The 15,796-nt window shown below is 40.6% G+C and overlaps 1 protein-coding gene across 3 annotated transcripts in view; it reads left to right on the forward strand.

The window, feature by feature from the left end:
* The window catches only part of MICU1 (mitochondrial calcium uptake 1), a 376,908-nt gene that overhangs the window by 234,139 nt on the left and 126,973 nt on the right, over positions 1-15,796 (forward strand). The window lies entirely within an intron of this gene.

Here is a 15,796-nt window from a genome sequence, read left to right on the forward strand (position 1 = left end):
CCACTTAGGGTACAAAACCCGCCACTAAGCATACAGGCAACCAACATTTGTCCATATTGACACTTACATGCATCACTTTTCTTTTACCTTAGTACTTTATTATATCTTTTTTTTTATATATATTTTTAAATTAAGCTTTACTTATCTTATATTTATGGGGTGTTGTTCCACTTAACCAGGGACTAATTTACTCCAACATGTCTCAGCTTTCACCATAAAGGCTTTGTCAAGGAACCCCTGCCAAAAAATAAAAGATATCTTAACTAAAGTAATAACTATATCCCCAACTACACCTTTAGTACTATAAATTAATTAAGATTTGTTTTTATTTTTACCTGTTTAATCCATCACACCCGCTCATCCCCGGCACTCCTCTAAGCTGAGAATGACGGGAAGATTCACTATACATTTTTTTAAAGCAAAACTCCTCCCATCACATGATTTCATCAAACCAATCTCAACCCACCAGCCCCTACTGAATTAGTGCAATGATACCCATTCAATATCCAGGTTTAAACCCAGCGGTGTGACAGCGTTTAATCTATATATCCAGGATTGCTCTTTAAAATGTAAATGTAACCTTTTCTCTATGTTGCCACCCAACTTCTATTCAATCAATTAGCTGCCATCTAATATCACCAACTTGATGATCTTTCTCCTGCCAATGTTGAATTAGAGGAGCTTTTAAATTTCCTTTATTCATTTTTGATTTATGCTCATTCAGCTGCAGCTTAATTGGACGAGAGGTATGTCCCACATATAATAACTGACAATGGCATTCAATTATATATACAATATTAGAGGAGTTGCACTTTGTGGTTTGCCTAGATTTAATAACACATCCAGTCCCTGGGTCTTTCCATTGATCACCCTCTATTGTGAACTTAAGTTGTCCAATTAAGTTATGGTTGAATGAGCATAAATCAAAAATTAATACTAGGAATTTACAAGCTCCTCTAGTTCAGCATTGGCAGGAGACAGATCATCAAGTCGGTGATATTATATGGTGATGGTGATTAAATATGACCTAGGCTAAGTACTACGGTCCTGAATATTATCAACCCTTTTTGCAAGCCAAGGATAATTCTGTCTAATCCCTGGAACTGTAAAGAATCACTTATCACCCTTTAACAGCTGAGGTCAGCAATAGACGACGTAGAAATGATGTCTCTTCAGGCTACAAGCTTCACAATGAGCCCAGTGGTTCCGGCAGGTAAGATCCATTAGTACCTGACACTGAGGATGCATGTGGGTTCGACATCATCCTTGTCAGCACCAAAGAACCACAATGCTGAATGCCTAAAGAAGGCCAAGAAGTACAGGCATCTGGCCTCTTTGATGCATGGTGCCAGGAGTGCAGGGACATGGCATTACTGATACCCAAGAAGCACCAGCATTGAGAGGACAGTTCCTTCTCTTTGGTTGAGGTGCTGGTGTGTTGGTCTCAGAGCAGTCAGTTTTCCAGTTCAGCATGGACTCCTCTTCAGTCTGTCTCTGTCCTGGCTACCCAGCCTTTGCCAATGCCTACCTTCAATGAGCAGTACTGAGCCACATTCAGGGAGGAGCTGGTGCAGGTATTACAGCAGCACTGCTCAGTAATCAAGGGCACTTGAACCGGTTGAGGCCCAGCCTACACACCTCCCTGAGGCTCATTCTAGGCCTGTGGAACAATCCTTGGCACCAAAGCCCCAAAGGGTACCGTTGTTAGCATCCAACCCATGCAATATCACCTTCAATGTCTGGGGGAGGAAGCTTCCGTGGAGTCAAGAGGGTAGGTTGAGGCATGGGCAATAGATCCACTGAGCTGAGGCAGGCTGAAACCCTTTCTTTCCATTCTGACTTTGGATAGGAAGTCTTTTTGGGACCACTCATGGGATTCAGACAAGGGCCATTATTACTTCTTGGAGTCCCTTCTGATTCCGCTCCACCTTAGTAGAGAAAGAAATCTCCACCTGAGTCTCTTTCTTTTACCAGTTTTGTCAAGGAGATGGCTTTACTATCCGTTTAAGCAGGAGACAGAGGAGGAAGCCTAGGGCAGGAATGTCTCTCCTGGACTATGAGTCTCTTCCCGAGGAAGAGGTAACAGTACCATTGCACAGTACCTTTAAGGACACATTGATGAAGACTTGGGAAATTCTCTCTTGGTGCAGGTCGCACCTAAGAAGGTATATACACAGTATTCTATCCAGAAGGCTCCTGGATTTGAGAGGGCCAAGCTGCCTCACAACTCATTGGTTTCTAATTTGCTCTCAAATGAGCTAGGAGCTTCAGGACTTGTGCCTTGGTACCCCCAGGTAGAGAGGCCAGGACTCTAGATTTGTTTGGGAGGGAAACCTTTCAGACCCTAATGCTAATTGCCCACATCCAGTCCTATGAGCTCTACATGAGCATCTGTTTGAAGTCTCTAATACACCGTACTCTAACTGCCACGGATTCTCTCCCTTCGGAGCAGGCCACTGAGTTTTGCCAAGCAGCTGCAGTGTAGAAAATACCTGGTTAAGACTGCCTATGATTCTTTTTGATGTTGCATCCAGACTCTCTGCCGTAGGGATGGTGATGTGTGGACTCTCATGGCTGTGTGTCCCTGACCTTGAACCGGTGGTTCAGGAGAGGTGGGTGGATGTTCATTGGAAAACCTTCTAGTAGAGGAGGCTGCAGCTATAGGCTGCCAAGACAGGGACTAGATGGTTTCAGGGAGCTTCCTTATGAGGTCTGCAACCTTCTCCACCTTGTCTCCAAAAAGACTGTTTCCTTGTCTCCAAAACAGTCTTTTTGGAGACAAGGTGGAGAAGGTTGCAGACCTCATAAGGAAGCTCCCTGAAACCATCTAGTCCCTGTCTTGGCAGCCTGTAGCTGCAGCCTCCTCTACTAGAAGGTTTTCCAGTTGATCTAGAAGACAATCCTACTACTCTCAAAGGTGTCGGTATCTACCTTCTGCCTACTCCGCCCAGACGTCCCAACTAGAGAATGACATGGGGACAAATTTGTCCCCATCCCCGCAGGAACTCAATTTCCCTGTCCCGTTCCCGTGAGTTTTGTCGCTATCCCAGTCACAATCTTGAAAGCTCTGACTTAACCGCCCAAGCCTCAAAACACTTATGATGTTTGAAGTGTTTGAGGTTTGTGCTAAGGACAGAGCTTGCAGTGATGGAGCAGGAACAGGGACAGGGTAGGAAAATGAGTTCCCACAGGGACAGGGAAAAATTTGTCCCCTTGTCATTTTCTAGTCTCAAACTCAGCGTTCCTGTCTCCATCAGCAATGTGTCAAAAGTTTTCATAGCAGATAATACATAAGCATAATGCATCTTTCTAATAAGAGTTCCAAACATTTCAGTCTGTACCAAAGCAATCCATCCTGTTGTTCAATCATGTAATTAATTCAGTATAGATATCGCTAGTCAGCATTATATATGCCAGTACTGCAGCGCTGACAAAACATTATTAGAACTGTTTATATTTAATCTTTATTTTTTAATGCTAATATTATTTTACGTTAAAATTGAAGAAATTTAATTTACTATTGTTCAGCATGCATGAACAACAATGCTTTCAATAAATTCAGAGGCTTATGGAGAATAAGTATTGGGTGGTTGTTTTCATTGTTATTTTCATTAATAATCATTTGTATCTTGCTTATGTTCCAAATACTATACAGAACTTGACAGGGTACAAATCAGCTAAACAGAGAGATCATTTTTTGAGCCTGAGAAGGCTGTTTTCATACAGAAATACCTTTTGCTTTAGAAATTAGTCTTTATTTAAGGATTAACAGCCTTACTCTTGCAAACACGGGAATCCATTAATATTCACAGAGTGCCAGGGTTTAGGTTTAATACAGAACAGTTCACTTCATTTCCTGAAAGCAGGCAAATATTATTCAGAAATGTACATAAAGTCGTTCACAGACTGATAATGTACATATTTGAGTTATTTTGGTTTGTAACCTTTGAAGGACTGTTGCTAATACCCTAGGTCTACCATAAATTTAAAGTCTAGATTCTTAAGAGCATTGTACCCCCTAAAGCTGTCTTGGGGTATTAGTTGGGCATGACCTTAGAGAGCTCTATCCAATTCTCTGGTCACCCAGTCAAAGAAATTGATTAGATTTGTCTGACAAGACCTATCTCTAGTGAATCTATGTTGCCTTGGGTCCTGTAATCACTAGATTCCAGAAACTTCACCATTCTCTGTTTTAAAAGTGTTTCCATTAATTTGCTTTCCACAGAAGTCAGACTTACTGGCCTGTAATTCCCTACTTCTTCCTTACTTCCACTTTTGTGGAGAGGGACCACCTCTTTCCTTCTTCAGTCCTCCGGTACCACTCCCGACTCTAGAGAAGCATTGAAAAGGTCAGTCAGTGGAGCCACCAGAACTTCCCTCAGATGTATACCATCCAGCCCCATCGCTTTGTGTACCTTTAATTTAGCTAGCTCCTCACGAACACAACCCTCTGAAAACGATCAAGTTCTACCACTGTATAAGACTCTGGTGAGACCTCGTTTAGAATATTGTGTACAATTCTGGAGACTGCACCGTCAAAAAAGATATAAATAGGAGGAGCTTAATCAAGATGGCTGCCTGAACGCGTTTTCTCTTACCTATGGTGAAGCGCAAATCCAAGACCCGGGTTTACCCTTCTGAACCCGGGTTGCAACAACTATCTGGCCTGATGGACGCGTTCATCGAGCGTGTGCCTGGAGGAGATCCGGACGGAAAGTCCTCGGCGCAAGGTGGAAGCATATTGGAGAGCCCCAGCATCTCTTTCGAGGAGACCAGTTTTAGTGAGGGAAACCCCTTAATCCCTCACACACACATATATATATATATATATATATATATATATATATATATATATATATATATATATATATTGAGATCTTTAAGCCTGTCCGCATAAGCTAACATAAGCATTGCCTCCGCTGGGTCAGACCTGAGGTCCATCGCGCCCAGCAGTCCGCTCATGCGGCGGCTCAACAGGTCCAGGACCTATGCAGTAATACTCTCCCGGTAGAGGTGGTGGAAATAAAGATTGTGTCTGAATTCAAGAAAATATGGGGCAGGCACATGAGATCTTATAGGGAGAGGAGGAGATAGTGGATGGGCAGACTGGATGGGCCATTTGGACTTTATCATGTTTCTCTGTTTCTATGTATGTCTTAGTGGATGCAACAGGTAGGAGAGGAGAGCTGAGAAGGGGGAAGGCAAAGGGAGGTGGAAAAGAGAAAAATGAGATGGGTAAAGGACAGGACAGAAAAGGAAGAAACAATACTACCCATCTCCAACCAAATTATATCTTCTTCTTAATACTCCATTTCTGTATTTATCCCAGAGGCCTTTGCTTTTCCAGCTTGCCTCCTCTCCCCACCCAGCAATGTTCCTTCAGATCCCTAATGTTAAGCTACATAAAACTTTCAACTGTAAAAACTCACCAAGTTGAATTTTTTTTAATTTAGCACATTGAGAGGAGCAAAGCCATCAGTGCATATTTACTTCTGTGCATTAAAGGGGGTATGATCATGATCACATTACAGAAGCATATCTCCAATCGCACTTGCTTCCGATCCCAGCAAGAATACAATTTAAATTCTACTGCCTACTATTTAAGACTTTATACGGAGACAGTCCAAACTACCTGAATAATCACCTCATCCACAACACCGCAACCAGACATAGGAAAACTCACACCCCATTCTCATACCCCCCAATTAAGGAGGTCAAACGGAAAAAAACTATATGATGGCCTCCTGGCCACTCAAGCATCCAAACTAGACAACCAAATCGCCAATCTACTGATGGCATCCCTCGACTACAAGACTTTTAGAAAAGAAATAAAGACCATACTCTTCAAGAAAACTCTGAAAAAAGAAATAATACTCCACCTCTCACTAAAGCCAACTACCCCAAACAAATAACCTTATCCATTTCTTACTCTTTTTGAAAATGACCAATTTTTTTTTTTTTTGTAAGTTCTTGTAGTAATACATCTTGGATAATTCTTTTGTAATCCGCCTTGAACTGCAAGGTAGTGGCGGAATAGAAATCCCTAATGTAATGTAATGTATTATTAATGAAAAATAAAATTAATAATTCCTTTGTACATATCTTTGGTCAGACTGCACCTTGAGCATTGAGTAAATTTCTGGAAACCACATTTATTAAAGGCACTAATAAGACAGAAGCAAATCAAAGGAGAGGAAGAAAAAATATTCACAGACTGCACTATAAATTTTACATGAGAGATTTAAGGAGTTTCTAGAATAATTTAGTGAAAAGGGATTTGATAGAAATAGAAAGTATATAACAAGCTTCAATAGAAATGTTGTCTTACGGAACCGAAGGGATGCATAATAAAAAATGTTTGAAAAACCTTTTGGACTGAGCATGTAATAGATAGTTGGAGTGGACTTTTAGTACAGGTGGTAATAGTCAAAACAAAGAGGACAGATCAAAGGAATCTAGCTGGCAGAACAATGGAATGAGGAAGACCAGAGAGAATGAGTAGGATTTGATGGTTGAGCAATAGGCATACACAATGGATAGACTTATTAGACCAACTAATTCTTATCTACCAACCTCTTCTGTTTTTCTGTGTAATGTACATAGTCATTTGGCTTTCTGAGCAGAACCTTGCCAACCCCTCCGGCCTTCTTCTTAACTGATTTGATGACAGCAACAGTCTGTCTCATGTCACAAACAGCAAAGCGACCCAGTGTAATGTGCTAGATATATAGAATTCCAGAGAAAGCTGCTTTGTCTTGATGAAATCATGCATGAGAGACTCCCTGTTTAACATGTTAATGCTATTATAACTGCATCACAATTATAGAACATAAGAACATAAGCAATGCCTCCGCTGGGTCAGACCTGAGGTCCATTGTGCCCAGCAGTCTGCTCACACGGCGGCCCAAGAGGTCCAGGACCTGTGCAGTAATCCTCTATCTATACCCCTCTATCCCCTTTTCCAGCAGGAAATTGTCCAATCCTTTCTTAAACTCCAGTACCGTACTCTTCCCTATTACGTCCTCTGGAAGCGCATTCCAGGTATAAAGAAGAACTTCCTAGCACTCGTTTTGAATCTGTCCTCTTTCAACTTTTCCGAATGCCTTCTTGTTCTTTTATTTTTTGAAAGTTTGAAGAATCTGTCCCTCTCTACTTTCTCTATGCCCTTCATGATCTTGTAAGTCTCTATCATATCCCCTCTAAGTTTCCTCTTCTCCAGGGAAAAGAGACCCAGTTTCTCCAATCTCTCAGCGTATGAAAGGTTTTTCATCCCTTTTATCAGACGTGTCGCTTTCCTCTGAACCCTCTCTAGTAACGCCATATCCTTCTTAAGGTACGGCGACCAATATTGGACGCAGTACTCCTTGTGCGGCACACTATCGCCCGATACAACGGCAGGATAACTTCTTTCGTTCTGGTTGTAATACCCTTCTTGATTATACCTAGCATTCTATTCGCTCTCTTAGCGGCCGCACTGTGCCGTCAGCTTCATAGTCATGTCCACCATTACCTCCAAGTCCCTTTCTTGGATACTCTCATTCAATAACATCCCTCCCATCGTATAGTTGTACCTCGGGTTTCTGCTTCCCACATGTAATACTTTACATTTCTCAACGTTGAACTTCATCTGCCATCTCGTCGCCCATTCCCCTAGTTTGTTCAAGTCCCTTTGCAATTCTTCGCAGTCCTCTTTAGTCCATGCTCCACTAAATAGTTTGGTGTCATCCGCAAATTTTATTATCTCACACTTCTAGATCATTTATGAATATATTAAATAGCAGCAGCCCGAGCACCAAACCCTGCGGAACACCACTCGTGACCCTCCTCAAGTCTGAATAGTGGCCCTTCACTCCTACCCTCTGTTTCCTACCCGCCAACCAGTTTATGAGCCATCTATGTACATCTTCTTCCATCCCATGGTTCTTCAGTTTCCGGAGTAGACGTTCATGAGGCACCTTGTCAAAGGCTTTTTGGAAATCTAGGTATATGATGTCTATAGGGTCTCCTCTGTCCATCTGTTTGTTAATTCCTTCGAAGAAGTGCAATAAGTTAGTTAGGCACGATCTCCCCCTGCAGAAACCATGTTGGCTGGTTATTAGAAGTTTGTTTCTTTCAAAATGTTCATCGATGTTTTCTTTTATCAGTGCTTCCGCCATTTTCCCTGGAACCAAGGTCAGACTCACCAGTCTGTAGTTTCCCGGGTCACCTCTTGATTCCTTTTTAAAGATGGGCGTAACGTTTGCTATCTTCCAATCCTCCGGGATCATGCCTGCTTTCAGGGATAGGTTGCAAATTTGCTGCAGTAGTTCTGCTATCTCCTCCTTTAATTCCTTCAGAACCCTTGAATGGATTCCGTCCGGACCCGGGGATTTGTCAGTTTTTAGTTTTTCTATCTGCCTGCGCACATCTTCAAGGCTCACTTCCATGGATGTTAATTTTTCTGCTTGATTTCCATTGAAGAATTGCTCAGGTTCCGGTATGTTGATTGTGTCTTAGTTTGTAAATACAGACGAAAAGAACATGTTAAGTCTTTCCGCCACTTCTTTCTCCTTCTTCACCGCTCCCTTCCTGTCTCCGTCGTCCAGCGGTCCCACCTCCTCCCTAGCCAGCTGCTTCCCTTTAACATATCTAAAGAACGGTTTGAAATTTCGTGCTTCCCTGGCTAGCCTCTCTTCATACTCTCTTTTGGCTTTTCGAACCACAAGGTGACATTCTTTTTGATAATTCCTGTGCTCTTTCCAGTTCCCCACAGTTTTGTCCTTTTTCCATTTCCTGAATTAATTTTTCTTATTGCCTATCGCTTCCTTCACTATTTTAGTTTTCCACGCCGGGTCTTTTGTTCGACTCTTTTTGCACCCCTTTCTGAATCTGGGGATACATAGATTTTGCGCCTCGCTCACCGTGTCCTTGAAAAAAGACCAGGCATGACCTACCTTTTGCCATTTTTTGGGAAATGTTCCTAAGTTTCTTCCTTACCGTTTCCCTCATTGCTTCGTAGTTTCGTAGAAGGAGCGGAAACTTATCTTTATGAACAATGTAGATATGAATGCCACACGATAAATCACAGAGAGGATGGAATTAATATAGCAGCTAAGGTCCTTACTACTTTTAACTGTATTGTATTCAGAATATCATTTAGTCTACAATACGGTACTTTCTCTAACATATACATGTAGTACTGGGATTTGTTTCTTTGTCAGGATTTATTAACTACCTTTCTGCAGGCACATCTTGACATAACTTATAAGTTTGTGAGCAACATGACAATAGTAAAATGACCAAATATAGGCTTGCCAAGTTGGGGGCTCAATTTTCTGATGTATGTTGGTCTTGCAAAACAGATGGGGCAATGCTCCAACATATGTTCTTAGACTGCAGTTTGCTGCAGCCTTACTGGAGACATATGGAAGTCAATTACTTCATTCTTCATTTGCAACATCCTTTATCTTTTGATATTATTGTGATAGGTTCTGGTGCATTACCTTCCCCCCCTTGATGTACCGCAAGCCCTTCTACTGAGAGCTCTTATATTGATAGCTCTTAAAGTAATTCTTTCCAACTGTAAATCTTTACATCTCGCTACTTATTCTGCTTGGTGGTCTACTGTCTCACTTGTTGTTAAATATGAACGCATATATGCTGAAAGGTTTGGATCCTTAACCAAATTTCATGCGATAAGGGACCCGCTCCTAGATTTCTGCTTATGAGCGCTATCTCTATGGGTGCTCTATTATATGCCTATATTGCTACATAGCTTATCCACATTTCTCTACATGTTGTATATATTCTCTTGCCATGCCTATTCCGCTAAGATTATAAACTAGAGACAATTTAAGAATGACAGAAAGAAATTATTTAACCAAGTATTTTGAAAAGAGATAAGTTTTCAGTTGAGTTTTGAAATGTTTATATGAACAGGCTCCAAGCAATAACAATTGAAATTCTCTGTCATGTGAAGCTGCTTGGAATGCTAAAGTATGGTCCAGAAATGTCTTGCTTTTATAGCCCTGTACTGATGGGAAGGTAAAAAGGGCATGAGATTTTCTACTATTTTTATACGATGCTAGAGAGAATCTATTAACCATATAAAACGGAGCGGTACCATACATAACCTTATAGCAAAAGCAACCCAGCTTAAAGAAAACACAAGCCTGCATTGGCAGCCAATGCAACTCACAATAGAATGGAGTCACATGATCACATTTTTTTAAAACCGTAGATCATTCTAACCGCTGTATTCTGAATCAGTATGAGTCTAACCATGTCTTTCTTGGGAATTGACAAATATAAAATATTACAATAATCCAAAAGACTCAGTAATAAAGATTGTACCAGAAGTTTAAAAGCAGAAAAATCAAAAAAGGGTTTAATGGTACGTAGTTTCCATAGCGTTTAATAATCCTTACGTACCACAGCATCTATTTGTTTTATCATTGTCAGATACTGATCCAAAATAACTCCCAGTATTTTAATTTAGTTGAATTATATACAAGGTAGAATTTATACTAATCGATGGTTCGTGAATAATCTTATGTGGCGACACAACAAAGAACGTTGTCTTATCAGGGTTAAGCTTGAGTTTGAAATCCTGCATCCAAGAGTTCATCAATTTCAACACAGACTCAATTTTATGAGAGAGATGAGATAATACTGTGGCACAAGGTATGACAATTATGATATCAGCATATCTGAACAGTTCTATATCTAGGTTACTCAAACTGTAACCCAGGGAGGAAAGATATACATTAAATAATGTGGGTGAAAGTGGGGAACCCTGGGGTATACCACTTAGATTTTTCCAGTTAGAGCAAAACTGATTATTAAACTTAACCTGATATTGTCTGGATTCCAGAAACCCTTTAAACCACAGGAGAACATTATCCTGTAGGCCAAAAGCATCCAAGGATAATGTTCTCCTGTGGTTTAAAGGGTTTCTGATCCTAGTACAGATCCCTGTGGCACTCCACTGTTCACCCTCCTCCATTGAGAAAAATGGTCATTTAACCCTACTCTCTGTTTTCTGGAATTCATTGCTGGAAGATGTAACAGCGATTAGTGTAGCTGGGTTTAAAAATAAGTTTGGACAAGTTCTGTCCAGTAAGCAATTCCTAATCCACAACAGAACATTGCCACCTATCCCACGATACTCTGATTTTCTCAGGAGTCTTTCATGAGGGACTTTGTCAAGAGCTTTCTGAAAATCTAGATACATACTATGTCAACTGGCTTACCATTATCCACATGTTTATTCACACCTTCAAAGAAATGAAGCAAGTTGGTGAGGCAAGACTTCTTGGCTGAAACCATGCTGACTTTGACCCATTAAACCATGTGTGTCTACATGTTCATAATTTTATTCTTTATAATATACTCGGAACTGAAGTCAGGATTGCTAGTCTTTAATTTCCTCTCTCACCCCAGAACCCTTCAAGTACTGTGGATGAGTTTAATGACATGGTACAGATCACTAATAGCAGGTATGTTTGAATTCTTTTAGTACCCTTGGGTGTATATCATCCAGACCATGTGAATTATCGCTCTTTTAACTTGTTAATATGGCTCAGTATATCTTTCAGGTTCACCAAGATTTCTTTCAGTTCCTCCATATACCTTTGAAAACCATTTCTGGTTCAGATAGATATCTTACATCTTCTTCCATAAAGACCAAAATAAATAATTTTTTCAGTCTCTCCGTTATGGCCTTGTCTTCTCTCAGTGCCCCTTTTGCTTCTTCATGATCTAATGGTCCCACAGATTCCCTCACAGGCTTCCTTCTGATGTACCTAAAAAGTTGTTACTGTGAGATTTTGGCTCTGTGTAAAATTTCTATTCATATTCTATTTTAGCCTTCAGGGCACTAGGGATTAAGGAGGTGATTTTATAAAGTCATTCTTGCACATATATGGGCACATAAACATGATAATGGTCTCTTGTAAAATATTGACTGGCGTAAAAGTATGCACATGACATGATGACATGAATATTGCCAGTAAGTGTGCACAGGGGCAGTGTTTGACTAGACCTGGATGGACTTTGCATTTATGCTTGTAGACATATCTTAATGTAGGCAAGTACAAGTATAAAGTACATGCCTTCATTTTAAATACCGTATTATCAAGTTTATTTAAAATTTCTTATACCGCCCAATCAAGCCTTCTAGGCGGTGTACAAAAACATCAAAATAATGCGCCAAATAAAATACAATTTAAACAGAAACAGACCAGGGGAAATGACAATATTTAAAGACATTGATGAACGGGAACAAGAAGAAAGAAGGGTTAGAACTACAATTGATAGAGAGAAAGAGAACACATAAGGGAAAGAAGGACAAAGGGAGGGGGAACAGAAGGTAAAACCTTTCTTGAATCTAAGTCGTCCTTAAAAGGACAGTTTAAGTGTGCTCTGTAGATGTCTTATTTGTCTTTGTAAAATAGCACCTATGAGCATCTACCTTTGCCATCCTGTTATAAAATTGCCCTCCAATTGTGCAAAAAATATAAATGCCTCATATCTCCAGTTTTGTATGTGTATTGGGGATATCTGCAATTATTAAGATGTTGAGACTGTTACTAACACCATAAGCAAACTACCTTGAATTTGAAATATATTGCAGCAAAGTAATGAAAATGATATTGAATCGGCACTGTAACAAGCTATTGCCCTGCAGCCTCCAGATATCTGTATCTAAATCTATATATGTACTTTTCAGCTTCTCACATTTATTGGATAAAGTAATGTGTTTGCTGGGCTAATCCAGTTGTAGATATAGAAGTGAAGGTCAGCAAAAAAGTTGTACATTTGTGAATAGCTTTGAGAGATTTGCTTCCTTTTTCAATTCAATGACATAGGTTTGTGGAGAAACAATCACTTCAATGTCAGCAGTCCAGTCAGAATAGGGTTTTATTTTTCCTCCTCAATTTCTTTTCTGTGAAGATTTTTTTTTTTTTTAATTTCTCATCCATTTACAAAATTGTATGATTCATTAAGGGCTCCTTTCACTAAGGTGCGCTAGTGTTTTTAGCGCACGCACAAAATTATCGCACATTATTGCGCGCGTTAAGGCCCTAACGCGGCTTAGTAAAAGGAGCCCTAAGTTTTGGGAAGGCAATCTGTATAAGGGTTGATATTCAAAATGGTTTAACTGGGCAGAAGAGGCTCTCGCCTCATTAAAACCCACCATGCTAGATATTCAACGGCATTTAAACAGATAGTGCTACTGAATATCTCCTCTGACACCAAAGCACTAACCAACTAGGCTAGGGGCAGTCCTAGAGCAGAGTCTAGGTAGATCCATCACTTAACCCAGGGGTATCAAATAGAGAATGACACAGTGACAAAATTCATCACCATTCCCGCCCCCGCGGATAACCGCGGGAAATAATCCCATTTCATTTTCTAGTGTATATTTCAACCTCGGTCCTTCTACACCAGCATTCTTCAAAGCAAAGCTTGCGGGTCAGTGGTTGTGGCCATTTATACTCTGATTCTTCCCTCTCTCCTTAAAGAATGACATGAAGATGGTTTACCGCGGTTATCTGCGAGGACGGGAACGGTGATGAATTTTGTCACCATGTCATTCTCTAGTGTCAAAGTCCCTCCTTGAGGGCCGCAATCTAGTTGGGTTTTCAGGAATTCCTCAATGAATATGCATGAGATCTATTAGCATACAATGAAAGCAGTGCATGCAAATAGATCTCATGTATATTCATTGGGGAAATCCTGAAAACCCGACTGGATTGTGGCCCTCGAGGAGGGACTTTGACACCCCTGACTTAACCTGTTAGTGGTGATATTCAGTCTACTAATAAATGTGCAGATAAAGATAGGCAGCTGAAAGGCTGTCCTAAATTATTACTATATTAACTTGGCACCAGTCACAGTACCAGATGGTGCCCTCTTAACTTCTGGGTTGCCACACTGACCTGGATATTCAAATATCTGGGGTTAAATTGTCCATGGCTGTGAATGGCTTAGAAATTGCTTACTGCAATGGGCTGAATATCAGGCTAATATTTTTTTTTTTTTTGGGGGGGGGGGGATTTTCCTTTGCCACATCTTTGAAGTAAACCAGGTGCTTAAAGAGATGCTCAAATGAATGCAGATATCCCTCATGAATCCTCATGTTTGAGTGCTCTGAGTTTCTGAAAATTTCACTAAATTTTTTTGTGCAGCTTCTGTACCAAGGAGTCACTGACTGTATTTCTAAAGTAGAAGAAAAAACTATCTACCTGTCTGTTATGAATAAGTCATACTCAACGCTACCTTTGAAGGCCTAGGGACTGTTCAGTGTTATGCTAAGTATCTGGTATGTCAACACAGCTCTCAACCAACTCAGTGCCTATCAATGCACAGATTTGAGAATTCAGCCATGGAAAAGACTCTGAAATATCTGTCCTTATTAGCAGGAACTTAAAAGCAGACCAGAAGAAAAGCAGCGTTTGCCAATGAAACCTAGCATGGAGAGTAACAGAAACGCTAGTACAATACAGGTCAAACACCCATACACAATAAACAGTTTTAAAATACATTTTTAGAAATAGGTGAACCCTCAGTGTGAGGTAGTAAGCTTCAGAAGAGGGCCAAAAAACCCAATCTCCTAGTGTTTCACTTGACTGGCTTTTCCGGAGCAAAAAAGCAAGAGCTTAAGAAATTTAGCCCGCACACCATCACAGGGAACACAATGTGTGTTTTATTAGTGATTAAGTGTAAATTTAATTAATGAGGGTATTAAATCAAGAAACTCTCCTGCTGTTCCACATCTCCCCACAAAAACTTTTTTGGGTTGAAACGCCACAAAAACTTTTTTGGGTTGAAACGCCAGCAGACTACTTAGCTTTAGTTGTCCATATGATTTTTTTTTAAGTCACGTTCTCCATCATGTCCGAGGAGCCGATGAAATCAAGCAAGGCCCCAAGGAAGTACGGTTAAACTAGACTTGGTTTCAGGGACGCAAGCCCCTTCTTCAAGAACCTAGACCAGGGATAGGCAATTCCGGTCCTCGAGAGCCAGGTCAGGTTTTCAGGATATCCACAATAAATATGCATGAGATAGATTTGCATCTCAAGGAGGCAATGCATGCAAATCCATCTCATACATATTCATTGTGGATATCCTGAAAATCTGACCTGGTTCTGGCTCTTGAGGACCGGAATTGCCTACCCCTGACTTAGACTCATATCAATAGGAGGACCGCCAAAATTTTCAAGGCAGCTGAGGCGAGTTGATTAAGGAAGCGCTCCTCCCTCTCATTGTACTTGCTGTGCCCGGGACTTCCTGGTCTGTAATCAAATTCCCCCTAACTTTTAGAAGGGCTAAACTCATCTGTTGAGAGTAGAACTGAACAGGATTAGTCTCCAGACCTTCAAACTCTGCATGCAAAGGAAATCATTCACACTTTCCCTGGAGAGCATTTCCAAGTTAATATCAAGGCTTTCCCATTTGGTTTGTACATCTTGGTAGAAGCCAGAATTAGTTTACTCAGCCACCTGGAGTAGCTTGGCTACAGAGAAAGAGTTGGTGTCATTGTCTGCGCACTTTTTCATAAAGGATATCCAGAAAAAGAACTTGGCTGCCCCCTGTTAGTAAGAAAATGGCCATGAAATATGCTCAGCAATTCTGGGTTCAACAGGATGCAGCTTTCTCAGCAAGTACAGTAAAACCTTGGTTTGCGAGCATAATTCACTCCAGAAACATGCTTGTAATCCAAAACACTCGTATATCAAAGCAGATTTCCCCATAAGAAATAATGGAAAACTCATACGATTCATTCTACAACCCAAAAACATTAATACAAAAT

The sequence above is a fragment of the Geotrypetes seraphini genome, chromosome 4, assembly GCF_902459505.1.
Source record: "Geotrypetes seraphini chromosome 4, aGeoSer1.1, whole genome shotgun sequence".
Taxonomy (NCBI): Eukaryota; Metazoa; Chordata; class Amphibia; order Gymnophiona; family Dermophiidae; genus Geotrypetes; species Geotrypetes seraphini.